At 41.9% G+C, this 15,971-nt stretch overlaps 1 protein-coding gene across 1 annotated transcript in view; it reads right to left on the bottom strand.

The window, feature by feature from the left end:
• LOC126993789 (uncharacterized) overlaps positions 1–15,429 on the bottom strand; it is a 151,259-nt gene extending 135,830 nt beyond the window's left edge. The window contains exon 1 of the mRNA XM_050852950.1: positions 13,903–15,429. The gene's annotated coding sequence lies outside the window, so the exon portion shown is untranslated. The remainder of the gene's footprint in view (positions 1–13,902) is intronic.
• Between the last annotated feature and the right edge of the window lie 542 nt (positions 15,430–15,971).

Raw genomic sequence — 15,971 nt, 5'->3', positions numbered from 1 at the left:
TCTTAAGCATCTATCCACTTCTGACCTTCTTTCTGATCGCCAGGATGGGTTCCGCAAGCGGCGTTCTACTGGTGATCTTCTTGCTTTCCTAACTAACTCTTGGTCATCTTCTCTTAGTCTTTTCGGTGAAACTTTTGCTGTTGTGTTAGACATATCAAAAGCCCTTGATAGGGTCTGGCTCAAATCTTTGCTTTCCAACCTACCCTCCTACGGTCTCTATCCTTCTATCTGTATCTTTATCTCCAGTTTCCTCTCTGACCAATCTGTCACTGCTGTGGTAGACGGTCACTGTTCTTCTAAACCTATTTACAGTGGTGTTCCTCAGGGCTCTGTCCTATCTCCCACTCTCTTTCTGTTGTTCGTTGATGATCTTTCCAAAACGAACTGTCCTATCCATTCTTACGCCGATGACTCTACTCTGCATTACTCAACTTCTTTTGACAGAAGGCCAACCCAACAGGAACTATACCATTCCAGGCTGGAGGCTGCAGAACGCTTAACCTCAGACCTTACTATCATTTCCGATTGGGGTGGAAGGAACCTTGTGTCCTTCAACGTCTCAAAAACTCAATTTCTTCACCTATCAACTCGACACAATCTTCCAAACACCTGTCCCCTATTCTTCGACAACACTCAGCTGTCACCTTCTACACTAAATATCCTCGGTCTATCCTTTACTCAAAATCTCAACTGGAAACTTCACATCTCTCTCACTAAATCAGCTTCCTCGAGGTTCCTTCTCGTTCTATCTTCTATCGATATTTTCATACTGACTGCTCTTCTGAACTTAATTGCTAACTGCATGACCACCCCCCCCTTCCCACTACCCCGCTGCACTCGACTTTCTACTCTAGCTCATCCCTATACTGTCCAAACCCCTTATGCAAGAGTTAACCAGCATCTCCATTCTTTCATCCCTTACACTGGTAAACTCTGGAACAGCCTTCCTTCGTCTGTATTTCCTCCTGCCTATGATTTGACCTCTTTCAAGAAGAGTGTATCAAGACACCTCTCCACCCGAAATTGTCCTCTCTTTTGTCCACGCTTTACTTTTGTCTGTTGTGAGAGCGGCGAGTAGCGGGCTTTTTTCTACACTCTTTTTGTTCCCCTTGAGCCGACTCTTTTGTTGTAAAAAAAAATGTTGACTCGCCCTGAGGGACCCCCAGACTTGGCGTCGCATGGTGGGCGAGGCGACGCTCCCCCCGGCGTATGCCCCCCTTGATTGACTGATTATTGCCGTCACTACCTTTGTTAACAAATGACTGGACCTGTATTCTCGTTCTCCCCTCTGTCTCTTTACATTCACATCACAATTTTTTTCCCCAAGTAATGGATTTTTGATCGCTCAAAGGCATCATATTACCTTTCCTTTTACCTTGATTCAACACACACACACACACACACACACACACACACACACACACACACACACACACACACACACCAAACAAAAAAACAAACACACACACACAACATGAAAAGTGAGAACCTTCTTCGATACATTGTTTGGGAAGCTTCGAGTCTTTCTCTCTCTCTCTCTCTCTCTCTCTCTCTCTCTCTCTCTCTCTCTCTCTCTCTCTCTCTCTCTCTCTCTCTCTCTCTCTCTCTCTCTCTCTCTCTCTCTCTCTCTCTCTCTCTCTCTCTCTCTCTCTCTCTCTCTCTCTCTCTCTCTCTCTCTCTCTCTCTCTCTCTCTCTCTCTCTCTCTCTCTCTCTCTCACACACACACACACACACACACACACACACACACACACTCTCTCTCGCTCTCGGTCTTACTCTCACTTTCAATCTCTCGCTCTCGCTTTCGCTCAGGTGTGTGGGGGCAGCGAGCACCTGAGTAAACACAGGTAGGAACACTCGCTACACGCACTCGGGAAGCGCCAGACCCAAGAATTAACGCGAACATCACCTGCACGAACGGACAGGTGTGTGCGCGTGAGGGAGGGAGGTGAGGGAAGGTGAGGGGAAGGGACAGCAGATACAGGTAAGGGTGCTAGAGAGGACCGTGACTGAAGCTGTGTTTGCAGTGGTAGGAAGACGTGTAGTGTGAGTGTAGTGGTCGAAGTGCTTGTAGTAGTAGTAGTAGTAGTAGTAGTAGAAGAGGTTGAAGAGGATGAGTTTTTTTTAGGAAGGAGAAAACAGAGAATGATATGAAAGAAATGGGAAGAATTAGGAGGAAGAGAAAGAAATATTGGCATAAAAAGGAGAAAAAGTAACAATAATAGTAGAAAGAGGATGAGGTTTATTAAGAAAGGAGAAACTAGAAAACAAAATGGGAAGAATGAGAAGGGAGACAAATATAAATAAAGAAAAGGAAAATAAAGAAACAATAGTAGTAGTAGTAATAGTAGTAGTAGTAGTAGTAGTAGTAGTAGTAGTTGTAGTAGGTATTCTTCTCGTGAAATAAATTCAGAAAAAAATCTTACAATCTCTCTGGATGGTATTGGAGAAGGTTCAAGAGGCACTTTGTATGAAAATCACGACCCAACACTTATATGGGCAGGCAGTGTGTCAGGCTCACGTCTTGAATAAGGTTGGAATAAAAATAACAGCGAATTGGATCCCATTGCACCAAAAAATAACATTGGATCCCACAGCACCGTACCAAATCTGTCTTATTGTAAATCGTCGGGTGAAAAAAGAACAAATTCACAAAATACAAAAAAATCTCCCTATTCATATTCATCTACGAAGCTAAATTGACGTTTCACCCTCTCCTCCTCCTCCTCCTCCTCCTCCTCTTCCTTCTCATGTTCCTCCTCCTCCTCTTATTCCTCATCGTCATCCTCAGTTTCTTACCTCTTTTATATTATTCTCCTCCCCTTCTTCCTCTTCTCCCTCTTCTTCACAAAAAAAGGAAAACAACAAACTTTCAATAATAATAAAAACGAAAAACATAAAATCACAATCACCCAATAACAAGCATAAGGAAACCGGGAAAAACAGAATATTAGCAACTTTAAGAGTGAACAATATTGATGGTAAACACTGATAGGCTTTGTTCGGCGCCACGACGTCTGATAGTAATTTGTAAAGAGAAAATGTGAAGAAAATCGAGTGTGAAATTTGGACTGCCTACAATTGCTTAAAGTTTTCTGATGGAAGTTACGAAAAAATCACATTATAGTTGAGGGAGAAAATAAGTAACACGAATAATGGAAGAAAAGAGAGAGAGATCCGTATACCTTCAGGGCATATTCTCCCCGCGTGACAGGTACGAAACAGGTAATTGGGCAAGGCAGGGTGCTGTGCTTACCTTGTGTGTGTGTGTGTGTGTGTGTGTGTGTGTGTGTGTGTGTGTGTGTGTGTGTGTGTGTGTGTTGGGCAATGAGTCGCATAATTAGTGTGTGCGGGACGCGTGTGTGTGTGTGTGTGTGTGTGTGTGTGTGTGTGTGTGTGTGTGTGTGTGTGTGTGTGCGTGTGTGTGTGTGTGTGTGTGCAGATAACGGCTAAGTAAAAAAAAGAAAAATCCATCATTACGACAATATATCTTGAGTCTTGCAGTTTGCTCTTCCATATTTTTCCTTCCTCTTTTAACTTATATTCCTCTCTATGTCTCTCTTTTGTCTCTTTATCTCTTCTCCTCCTCGTATTTTTCCCGGTCTTCCGTTTCCAGGGTTTCTTTCGTTCCTTTTATTTCTTATCTCTCTGTCTTTTTTCTGGTTTCGTTATTCACTGCCTTATCTGTTTCGTCCTTCCTCGCTCCCTCGGTATATCTCTCTCCTTTTCCCCTTCCTCCCTTCATCATCGCTTTCTCCACTTATCATCTTTCTTTCCTCCCTCGTAAATTGCCTCGTCTCTCCTTCTCAGTCCTTCTTAACCTTCCTTTCCTCCTGCTACTCCTTCTGCTTTTACCTTTTCCTTCTCTTTTTATTTTTATTTTCTCTTCATCTTCAACTTTTCCTTCTCAAATCTTCCTTCCCTTCACCTTTTCATTCTTCTTTTACCTGTTCTGTATCTTCTTTTTTATTTTTATTTTCTCTTCATCAACAACTTTTCCTTCTCAAACCTTCCTTCCCTTCACCTTTTCATCTGTTTTTTTCTCTTCTCATAAACTTTCTTCTCTTCCCTTCTTTATTTTTCTCCTCTAACCTCTCTTTCCTTCTCCACTGCTTTCCTCTACCTTTTCTTTATCATCTGTATTTCTCTTCTCATAAACTCACTTTCTCTTCCCTTCTATATTTTTCTCCTCTAACCTCTCTTTCCTTCTCCACTTCTTCCCTTCACCTTTTCTTTTTCGTCTGTATTTCTCTTCTTACAAATTTTTACTTCATTCTTTTATGTCCTCATCTGTTCATTATATTTTCTTCTTTCTTTCCTTCCTTGTCTTCCCTTGCCTACTCTCTTTTCCTTCCTTTATCCTCTCCTGCACCTTCTCTTCCTACCTTTTCCTTCTCTTCTTCCTTCCTTCTCTTCTCTTGTCTCCTCTCTTTTCCTTCCTATATTCCATCCTTCATCTTCTATTCCTATCCTTTCCTTCTGTTCTTCCTTCCTTATCTTCTCTTACCTCCTCTCTTTTCCTTTCAATATTCCATCCTGCACCTTCTTTTCCTACCCTTTCCTTCTCTTCTTCCTTCCTTCTCTTTTCTTGCCTCCTCTCTTTTCCTTCCTATATTCTATCCTGCACCTTCTCTTCCTATCTTTTCCCTTCCTTCCTCCTTCTCCTTCCTCACCACCTTTTTTTCCTTCTCCTAGTTATTTCTCTCCTTTCGTCTTTAACCATCACTTTTTACCTCTCTTTAAATTCCCTCCTTGTCACCCTCTCTGCCCTCTCCTCCTTCCCTTCCTTTGCCTCCCTCCTACCCTCTCCCTCCTCCAGTGCTCCCCTCCGTCGCCCTCCGCGTTGTGGCATCACTTCCGTTTCTCGTGATATATTTGCGAGAATCTGCGTCAAATTTATCGGGTTGGATCTGTTGCCTTTCAGATTACTGGTGTGGAGTGCTTCACGCTGCTCCTCCTCTTCCTCTTCTTCCTCCTCTTCTTCTTCCTCTTCCTTCTCTTGTTCCTCCTCATTCTCTTTTATTAATCCATCTTTCTCCTCCTCATGGTCAGTTTCTTTTCTTTTTTTATCCTCCTCCTTCTACTCTTCTTGCTCCTTAACATGTTTCTTTCTCGTTTTATTTTATTAATCCTCCTTCTCCTCCTACTCATACTCCTCTTCCTCATCTTCTTCACTCCTCCTTCGTCTTCTTGTCCTCCCTTTCCTCCTCCTCCTCCTCCTCCTCCTCCTCCTCCTCCTCCTCCTCCTCTTCCTTCTCATGTTCCTCCTCCTCCTCTTATTCCTCATCGTCATCGTCAGTTTCATACCTCTTTTTATATTATTCTCCTTCCTCTTCTTCCTCCTCCCCTCTTCTCCTCCTCCTCCTCTTCCTTTTCATGTTCCTCCTCCTCCTCTTATTCCTCATCGTCATCGTCAGTTTCATACCTCTTTTTTATATTATTCTCCTTCCTCTTCTTCCTCCTCCCCCTCTTCTTCTCCTCCTCCTTCTCCTCCTCTTCCTTCTCATGTTCCTCCTCCTCCTCTTATTCCTCATCGTCATCGTCAGTTTCATACCTCTTTTTATATTATTCTCCTTCCTCTTCTTCCTTCTCTCCCTCTTCCCTCCTCCTCCTCCTCCGTCTTCTCCTCCTTCATGTTGCGTCGTTGTCATCCTATTTTTAGTGCTGGGAACTTTTTTTTTTGCCCTTATCACCATTCACAGCCGCCCTTACTGTCCAGCCCTAACTCATCACTTCGTTAGTCACGCCTATCCTCCTCCTCCTCCTCCTCCTCCTCCTCCTCCTCCTCCTTCACTCTTTTCCTTTTTTTCTCTCCTCTTCTCCCTCACTTACCTCTTAACCTCTTGTGTTCTCTTTTCCACTTATTCTTTCCTCTTTTTTCCTGTTATTGTCTTCTATTTTTACTCCACTTCACTTTTTGCTTTCATTTTTAATCGCTTTTCCTCTTCCCTTTTCTCTTTTCTCAGTCTTCTTTTCTTCTGATTTCTCTCTTATGGGCTTTTTTTATCGTTTTCCTCTTTTTTCTTTTATTTTCGATGCTTCTCTTATTTTTTGCAACTCTTCTTATCTTTTTTTTCTTTCAATTTCCTCTTTTTTTTTATTCCCACTGCTCCTCTTCTATTTTCAACTCCTATTATATGCTTCTTTTTCTTTCTTTCTCCCGCCTCCTCCTCCTCCTCCTTCTTCTCTCCACTCACTAATCACGAACACTTTTTTTCTAAGTTCCCCTTTTCTTCTTTTATATCTGATGCTCCTCTTCTATTTTTTAACTTCTCTTTTATCCTCCTTATTCTTTTTCTCTCCCTTCTCCTCCTCCTCTTGACTCACTAATCACGAACACTTTTTTTTCTAATTTCCCCTTTTCTTCTTTTATATCTGATGTTCTTCGATTTTTTTAACTCCTCTTTTATCCTCCTTTTTCTTTCTCTCTACCTCCTCCTCCTCCTCCTCCTCCTCCTCCTCCTCTTCACTCACTAATCACGAACACTTTTTTTCTAATTTCCCCTTTTCTTCTTTTATATCTGATGTTCTTCTTCGATTTTTTTAACTCCTCTTTTATCCTCCTTTTTCTTTCTCTCTACCTCCTCCTCCTCCTCCTCCTCCTCAGGCACTAAACACGAACACTTTCCTCTCTCCGTGTTTTTGCCCGTTGAAAACATCCTCCCCTCCTCACCCCTATATCTTACGCTGACAAACTTTCCATGAATAGTAATGAAATCTGTCTTCGTTTCCTCCTATCTTCTTCTCCCACCATCACTTCTCTACCCTCCTCTCCCTCTCCTCTCCTCTCCTCTTTTCTCCTCTTCTTTTTTTTTGTTTTCATTTGTTCCTAACCTCTTCCTCTCTCACCTTGTCCTCTCCTCTGCTTTTCTCTCCTTTCCAATTCTCTTCTTTTTTTGTCTTCGTCTTTTTCTTTTCTCTCATTCCTCTCCTTTCTTCTCCTCTTCTCTCCTATCCTGTCTTCGTCTGTTCCTATTCTCTCTTTCTTCCACCTCCTCCTCCTCCATTTTCCTCTCTTCCTCTCCTTTTTCTGTCTTCGTCCGTTTCTACCCTGTCTCTCCTCCCTCACTTCAGTCACTTCTCTTTTCCTCTCCTTCTCCTTTTTTATGTTTTCCTCTTTTCCTATCTTCTAATTCTTCCACCCTCTCTTTCCTCCTCTCCTCTCCTCCTCTCCTTTTCGTTTTTATGTTTTCCTCTCTTCCTATCTTCTAATTCTTCCACCCTCTCTTTACTCCTCTCCTCTCCTCCTCTCCTTTTCGTTTTTATGTTTTCCTCTCTTCCTATCTTCTAATTCTTCCATCCTCTCTTTCCTCCTCTCCTCTCCTCCTCTCCTTTTCGTTTTTATGTTTTCCTCTCTTCCTATCTTCTAATTCTTCCACCCTCTCTTCCCTACTCTAATCTCCTCTTGTCTTATCTCCTCTCCACTATTTTATATCTCTTCGTCTATTCCTCTCCTCTCCTCTCTACCTTCTCTTCCTTCACGTCCTCTCCTCTCCTCTCCTCCCCTCTCCTTTTTATCAGCTAGTTGGTATTTCCTTTTATATTGCGTGTTGGTATGTATGAGAGAGTTCCCTTTACTTTTTTTTCCTTGAAGTGATTAAATATGAAGCATCCGGACTGTCCACTTGGCTGCTCGTGATGCTAGGTTTTGTTTTACTTACTTCTTTTTTTTTGTTATTAGTCATTGTAATATGCGTAAGAAAGGTGTGATTAGAAGTGTGATCTTTGCAACCGTTTGTATTTTTTTTTTTTTTATTGCTACTCTTTGTTTATTTGTTTTTACTGTTTTTTTCTTTATTACCCGCCAGATAATGCATAAAAAAGATTTTGTTGTGGTTTCAGTTGTGACCGCATTAACTACTTCTGATTCTAACTGTTTCTATTTTTGCTTTAGTTCGTCTTCCTTGGTCTAATGATTTGTCTCTTTGTTTCATATTATTCTCCAAAACACGCATAATAAAAATTTAGTGCAGTTTCAACGGTGATCTTTTTAATTTCTTATATTTTAACTATATTTCTATTTCTCTGTGATTTCTCTTCTTTGGTCTAATCTTTTTGTCTCTTTGTCTGTCATATTGTTCTCCGTAACAAATTAAAAAGCGTTCATTTGACTATTATTGCTTTTTTCTATTTGTTTGATTTTATGCTGTGTTGTGGTCTATTATTTTTACTCCCTTTGTTCTCCCTGTTTTCATATTATATCACTCGCCAAAACATATATATGAAAAAAAGCGTTCGTTTGATTATACTTTCTTTTTATGTTTTGTTTTTTAAGGTGTGTTGTAATTCGTCATTTTACTTGCCTTTTTCTGTCTGTTATCATGTTGTTTGTGTATCGTTTCCCTTTTGTTTCATTCTTTTCCATATTTTTTTCGAATTTACCAAAACATATACATGGATATTATTTTTTGTTCGCTTGTTAAAATGTGTTTTGGTGCTTTTATCTCCTTTTACTTCCTCTTTTCTATTTGCATATTACTCATGTATCGTTTCGTCTTTTGTTTCATTCTTTTCCATATTTTTTACCTATTACCAACGTACATGATTATTATTATTTTTTGTTTTCTTGTTATAATGCGCTTTGGTGTTTTATTTTTACTTCCTCTTTTCTATTTGCATATTACTCATGAATCGTTTCGCTTTTGTTTCATTTTTTTCCATATTTTTTAAAATATTACCAACGTACATGATTTTTTTTTCTTGTTATAATGCATTTTTATGTTTTATTTTTACTTCCTCTTATCTATCTTTTATCATATTGTTTGTATACCATTTAGCGTTTTTTTTTCATTTTTCCATATTTTTTTGTTCGCTTGTTATAATGCGCTTTGATATTTTATTTTTACTTCCTCTTATCTATCTTTTATCATATTGTTTGTATTCCATTTAGCTTTTTTTTTCATTTTTCCATATTTTTTTCCATATTACCAACAAACACACACACATGCGCCAGTATTTGACTATATATGATGTCGATGTTTGTTCTCTTTTTGTGTTTGTGTGTTTATTTCCGTGTTACTGACCGTGGCTGTTCATACACACACACGCGAAACGGTATGGTAATAATGACTGCTTTTTTTTTATTTTGTGTGCATGTGTGTGTGTGTGTGTGCGTGTGTGTGTGTGTGTGTGTGTGTGTGTGTGTGTGTGGCGTGACCTTTCTGTTTTAGTCTATTGTAGGGTCACTTTTTTTCATCATTATCACGTCGGCAAGGTTATAATGTTGTGAGTGTTGTTGTGTCTGGGTCTGCTTTTTTGTATAGTGTGTAGGGACCTTTCTGTTTTCCTCTGTCGTTGGTTTAATTTTTTTTCATAATCCCGGCGGCGTGGTGATAGCTTTTTTTTTTCATTGTGCGTTTGTTAATTGCAGTATGAGGTGATGTTTTGATTTCCTCCCTCCCACGGTCATTTTTTTTTTATTCATTTTGCTATACAAACACAAGCGTTGAAATGATATAATGTTCTTTTTTATCTTATCTTAATGTTGTTGTTTTTTCACATATTCCTTTTTGTTGTGTGAGGTGGTTTCAATTTCCTCCCTTCCACGGTCATTTTATTTTCATGTCACTCATATTACTATACAAACACAAGCGTTGAAATGATATAGTGTTCTTTTTCTATCTTATCTTAATGTTGTTGGGTTTTTTTTTTTTTTTTTACATATTCCTTGTTGTGGTGTGAGGTGGTCTCAATTTCATCCCTTCCACGGTCATTTTATTTTCATGTTACTCATACTAATATACATTCACGCGGGTTTGAATTATTAAGTTTTTTTCATCTGCATATATTCGCTTATTCCTTGTTGTGGTGTGAGGTGATGTTTCAATTTCCTCCCTGCCACGGTCATTTTATTTTCATGTTACTCATACAAATATACATTCATGCGCGTTGAAACGATTTTTTTTTTTCATCGGCTTATATTCGCTTATTCTTCGTTGTGGTGTGAGGTGATGTTCCAATTTCCTCCCTGCCACGGTCATATTTTCCCTCCTATTACTCCTATTACCTCCTATTATTACTATACATACACACGCGTCGATATGGTTATTATGTTATATTTTACCTGCTTGCATTCGTCTTATTCCTTGTTGTGGTGTGGTGGTCTCAATTTCATCCTCTTCCACGGTCATTTTATTTTCATATTACCTCATACTTATCAATATACATTCATGCGCGTTGATATGATTTTTTTTTTTTCATCGGCTTATATTCGCTTATTCTTCGTTGTGGTGTGAGGTGGTCCATTTTCCTACTTCCATGGTCATATTTTTCCTCCTATTACTCCTATTACCTCCTATTATTACTATACATACACACGCGTCGATATGGTTATTATGTTATATTTTACCTGCTTGCCTTCGTGTGTCTCTTGTGGTGTGAGGTGATGTTCCTTTTTCCCACTTCCACCGTCATATTTTTTTTTCCTGTTACTTTTATCACTATACAACCACAAGCGTTGAAATTATTATAATGATCTTTTTTATCTGCTTGCATTCCTTTGTCTCTCCTTGTGGTGTGAGGTGATCTTCCACTCTCCTCCTTCCGATACCCTACGCCCCTGTCCACCCAGCAGTGTACCAGGTATGAATCGGGGTTGTGTCCCGTATGTTATATTTTACCTTCTTGCATTCTTCTGTCTCTCTGTGGCATGTGAGGTGATGTTGCCCTAAACACTTTCCCACTTTCCACCGTCATATCCTTGGTTGGTTATTGTTTCTGTTCATATTACGCGCCATGTCTATACTATTACTCGCGTTGATAATTTTTTTCTCGACACGACTACATTTACGTTGATTTTATGATTACAATAACCTTTTTTTATTTATCTGCGTGCATTCCTTTGTCTCTCCTTGTGATGTGAGGTGATCTTCCACTCTCCCTTGCTCAACCTTTTATTTCTGTACTCACACACGCCTCGACATGACTACAATTACGGTGATTTTATCGTCCGCATGATTGTAATAACCATTTTTTTATTTACCTGCGTTCATTTCCTTGCTGTGAAGTGAGGCGACATTCCTTTACTCCTTCCCTTGCTCAACCTTGGTTATTGTTTCTGTTCATATTACGCGCCATGTCTATACTATTACTCGCGTTGATTTGATAAATTTTTTTTTTTTTATGTACCTGCGTTCATATCTTTGTTGTGGTGTGATGTGACATTCCTTTACTCCCTCCCTTGCTCAACCTTTTATTTCTGTACTCACACACGCCTCGACATGACTACATTTACGTTGATTTTATGATTACAATAACCTTTTTTTTATTTATCTGCGTCCATTTCCTTGCTGTGAAGTGATGTGACATTCCTTTACTTCCTCCCTTGCTCAGCCTTTTATTACCATGCTCACAACGCCTCGACAAGATGACAGTTTCGTTGTTGTTGTTTTTTATCGCCCGCATGATTGTAATGACCTTTTTTTTCATTTAGCTGCGTCCATTTCCTTGTGATGTGATGTGACGTTCCTGTATTGCATCTCAGCTCAATCTTTTATTTCTATACTCACACACGCCTCGACTTTAATATAATAACATGTTTTTATCGTCCACATGACTGTAAGAATGCTTTTTTTTCATTCATCTGCGTTCACTTCCTTGTTGTGATGTGATGTGACGTTCTTGTATCTCATCTCTGCACATACGCCTCGACATGATTACAATTACGTTTTTTTATCGCCCGCTTGATTGTAATTACGTTTATTTATCTTCTGTGGTGTGATGTGACCTTCCTTTGTGCCCTCCCTTTCTCAATTTTCTTTCTTTTACTTAAATACTCACAAACGCTTAGACATGATAATAACGATAAAGCCAACATGATAATAACGTGTTTTTTTTATTTATTTATTCGCTTGCGTTTTCTTCTTGTGGTGTGATGTGACCTTCCTCTGTGCCTTCCCGTTCTCAATCGTATTTCTTTTTCTTAAATACTCACAAACACTTAGACATGATAATAACGATAAGACGAACATGATAACGTTTTTTTTTTAATTTATTCGCTTGCGTTCTCTTCTTGTGGTGTGATGTGGCCTTCCTCTGTGTCCTCCCGTTCTCAGTCTTATTTCTTTTACTTAAATACTCACAAACACTTAGACATGATAATAACGATAAGACTAACATGATAACGTTTTTTTTTTAATTTATTCGCTTGCGTTATCTCCTTGTGGTGTGATGTGGCCTTCCTCTGTGCCCTCCCGTTCTCAGTCTTATTTCTTTTACTTAAATACTCACAAACGCTTAGACATGATAATAACGATAAAGCTAACATGATAATAACTTTTTCTTAATCTATTCTCTTGCGTTCTCTTCTTGTGGTGTGATGTTACCTTCCAATTTTATCTCCTCTCTCGGTCTTTTTATTCTCTACTCACTCACTCATCTATTTGTTTATCTGCGTCCATTTCCCTCTTGTTGTGTGATGTTCCCTTCCTCTATCCCCTCGCTCATCCGATCCTTTATTTCTATACTCACACTAGCGTTGACATGATTATAATGACGTTTTTCCTTAATATATCTGCGTCCAATTCCCTCTTGTTGTGTGATGTGCTCTTCCTTATTCCCTCGCTCACCCTATCCTTTATTTCTATACCCACACATACACAACACACACAAGCGTTGACATGATTATAATGACGTTTTTCCTTAATATATCTGCGTCCAATTCCCTCTTGTTTGTGTGATGTGCTCTTCCTTATTCCCTCGCTCACCCTATCCTTTATTTCTATACCCACACATGCACAACACACACAAGCGTTGACATGATTATAATGACGTTTTTCCTTAATATATATGCGTCCAATTCCCTCTTGTTGTGTGATGCTCCCTCCCTTTATTTCCTCTCTCATCCAATCCTTTATTTCTATACTCACACACACACAAGCGTTGACATGATTATAATAACGTTTTTCCTTAATTTATCTGCGTCCAATCCCTTTTGTTGTGTGATGTGCTCTTCCTTTATCACACACACAACCGTTGACTTGATTATAATAACGTTTTTCCTTGATGTATCAGCGTCCATTTCCCTCTTGTAATGTGATGCTCCCTCCTTTTATTTCCTCTCTCATTCAATCCTTTATTTCTATACTCACACACGCGTCCCGACATGATTATAATAACGTTTTTTTATTCTCGCGTATTTGCTCGGCGGCTGTTAAATATTCAGGCCCTCATTGGAGCATTCATGGGGAGTGGATCCTCAGGGAGAACCGCTCGGAGAATGTTGACCCGAATATTAGTATGCCGCGGCACAGCGACGACAGGCGACGCTCACTCCGGGGGGAAGGCAGGGCAGTCGTGGGTGCTTGGGTCGTCATGAGGGGCGGGGCGGGGCGGGGCGGTGGCGGGAAGCTGATGAAGGGGTATGTCACGGGGAGCTCATCACCGCGTAGACTAAGGAACAGTAATGGATGTAGTAGTAGAAGGAGGAGGAGGAAGAGTAGAAATAGTAGTAATAGTAGGAGTAGTAGTAGTAGTAGTAGTAGTAGTAGTAGTAGTAGTAGTAGTAGTAGTAGTAGTAGTTGTAGTAGTAGTAGTAGTAGTAGTGTAGTAGGAGGAGGAGGAGTAGGAGGAGGAGTAATAGAAAAAGAGGAAGTAGTAGTAAGCAGTAATAGAAGCATAAATAGTAGTGGTAATAATGGTACTAATAGTGATAGTGTCATCATCATCACCATCATCATCATCATTATTATTAGTAGTAGTAGTAGTGTTTCTACTATTACTAGTCTCAGTGGTAACACCGATATGTCGAAGTTGTCGCGTTCAGAAACCGTCCCTCCTTTCGCCTCAGCAGAGTCCCGTGTGTTGGTGTGTGTGTGTGTGTGTGTGTGTGTGTGTGTGTGTGCGTATTTGTGCGTGTGTGTGTGTATGTGTCTAGCGGGACTTTCTCGCGACAGGTGACTTACCTTGCTGCTGCTCTGTGCCGGAGGAAGCCTTGCCGGGAGGGAAAAGGAGGACGAGGATGAGGCTAATGCCCTGCGTGGCCTGCCTAGGGAAGCCTCGGAGGGCCTGTCCGCACGTGGGCCACAAAACACTCGCTAGGGTGCGGCAACACCCTTCCACACACCCGAGCACCGTCTATGCGGCCACGACCCACAGGCACGGGCGCCACAACGCCACACGACCGCCGCCTCGCGCCTCGGCCACTCCAACAGTCATTGTGTCCGTGTGCCCCAGGACCAACAGGAGGAACAGCGGGAGCAGGAACAAGCAAGGGTAGCAGAAGGGGCAGCAGCAGGGGCGGGGGCAGGGGCAGCAAGGGCCGGGCGCCGCCACACACGCCAGGCGGGCGCGGGTCGCCTCCTCGGTGCGGGACGCGAAGACTCTCAGACAAAGTTGCAGGAGCGTGCGTCGGACGTCGGCGAGGCGCGACTGCTGACACCGCCGGCTGGGCCAACACTGAGCCAGCCGCCGCCGACACCCGGCTCAATATGACTCGTCTGCCCCCCTGGTCCTCGTCAGGCGGCTGTGACGGGGCGACGGGTGTGACGCGGCCCCCCCCTCGCCCCATGGCCAGCCTGCAGTGCCCGCTTACCCCGACACATACCCCGGGGAACGACCAGCGAGGCGGCACTGAACACAGGCACTCAGATTACAAGTGCCGCGTGCCGTGATGCTCCTTGGCCCGCGGGATGGGGAGGGGGGGAGGGAGATGAGTCACGGGTGTGCATGAGGCTCAGCAGTTTTGTTCTCGCCGCGGCCAGGCTCAGGCGCTGCATTAAGGCGAGATAAGGTGTATTTAGTGGCGTGATTAAGATACCTGAGTGTGGCTCCCTGCTGGCGGTTGGGGAGGGGAAGGAACGCGGGGGGGAGGGGAAGGAACGCGGGGGGGAGCCCTTGTCCTCAGCGATCCTTGTCATCCTACACCCACCAGGAAGACGCCGGGATGCTGCCTTCCTGCCCTTCCTTCCTTCCTTCCGTCCTTCACTCCTTCTTTCCTTCACTCATCCATTAGTTCAATCGTTCGTTAGAAGAAAAGATGAAGGAAGAGAGATACAGAGATAACAGATTGAAAGAGGAGAGGATGAAGGAGGGAAGAGATGAAGAAGGGAAGTAATAACAGAGAGAGGGAGGGAAGGGAGAGGTAACGAGGCGGAAAATAGGAGGGAAAGGGAGGAAGGAGAGGGAAGAGAAATGTTAAGTGAATGGAATAAAAGAGAGAAACAGTATGAAAAAAATAAGAGAACGCTGAATGGGATGAAAAGGGAAGGAGGGAAGGATGGAGAGAATGGGCAACAAAGAGAGGGAAAAAATCGGGAAAATGAGAGAAAAGAAATGAGTCGGAAGGAGATTGCTGGAAGGAAAAAAAATAGAGAAAACATGAAAATAAAAAAAAATGTAAAAACTCAGGAACACAAGAAGAGAGAAAAGAAACAACGATGGAAGATATTAAATGGCTGCCTCTCCTCCTCCTCCTCTTCTCTCCTCTTCTTTCCCCTCCTTCTCTCCTCCTGATCACGCGGCTAAGAGAGGCAAAGGTGTGTGTGTGTGTGTGTGTGTGTGTGTGTGTGTGTGTGTGTGTGTGTGTGTGTGTGTGTGTGGTAAAAACCTGTACTCATCTCGTTTTGCTCTTGACTCTTGAGTGAATGAAAGGATGAAAGGGAGGAAGGAAGGAAGGAAGGAAGGAAGGGAGGAGAGAATGAATGAATGAATGAAGGAAGGAAGGAAGGAAGGAAGGAAAGAGAAGCTTGGGCTGTGTGTGGAGGCTGGGGGGAGGGGGGAGAGGAGAGTTCATACACACACACACACACACACAGACACACACACACACACACACAAGCACACACGCACGCACACGCTTTACTCGTCTACTTTGATCAATCCCACGGAAGGAAGTGACATGACTGACATAATCTCTCTCTCTCTCTCTCTCTCTCTCTCTCTCTCTCTCTCTCTCTCTCTCTCTCTCTCTCTCTCTCTCTCTCTCTCTCTCTCTCTCTCTCTCTCTCTCTCTCTCTCTCTCTCTCTCTCTCTC

Source organism: Eriocheir sinensis, chromosome 7 (genome assembly GCF_024679095.1).
Source record: "Eriocheir sinensis breed Jianghai 21 chromosome 7, ASM2467909v1, whole genome shotgun sequence".
NCBI classification, from domain to species: domain Eukaryota; kingdom Metazoa; phylum Arthropoda; class Malacostraca; order Decapoda; family Varunidae; genus Eriocheir; species Eriocheir sinensis.
This window is presented reverse-complemented; position numbering and strand designations above follow the sequence as displayed.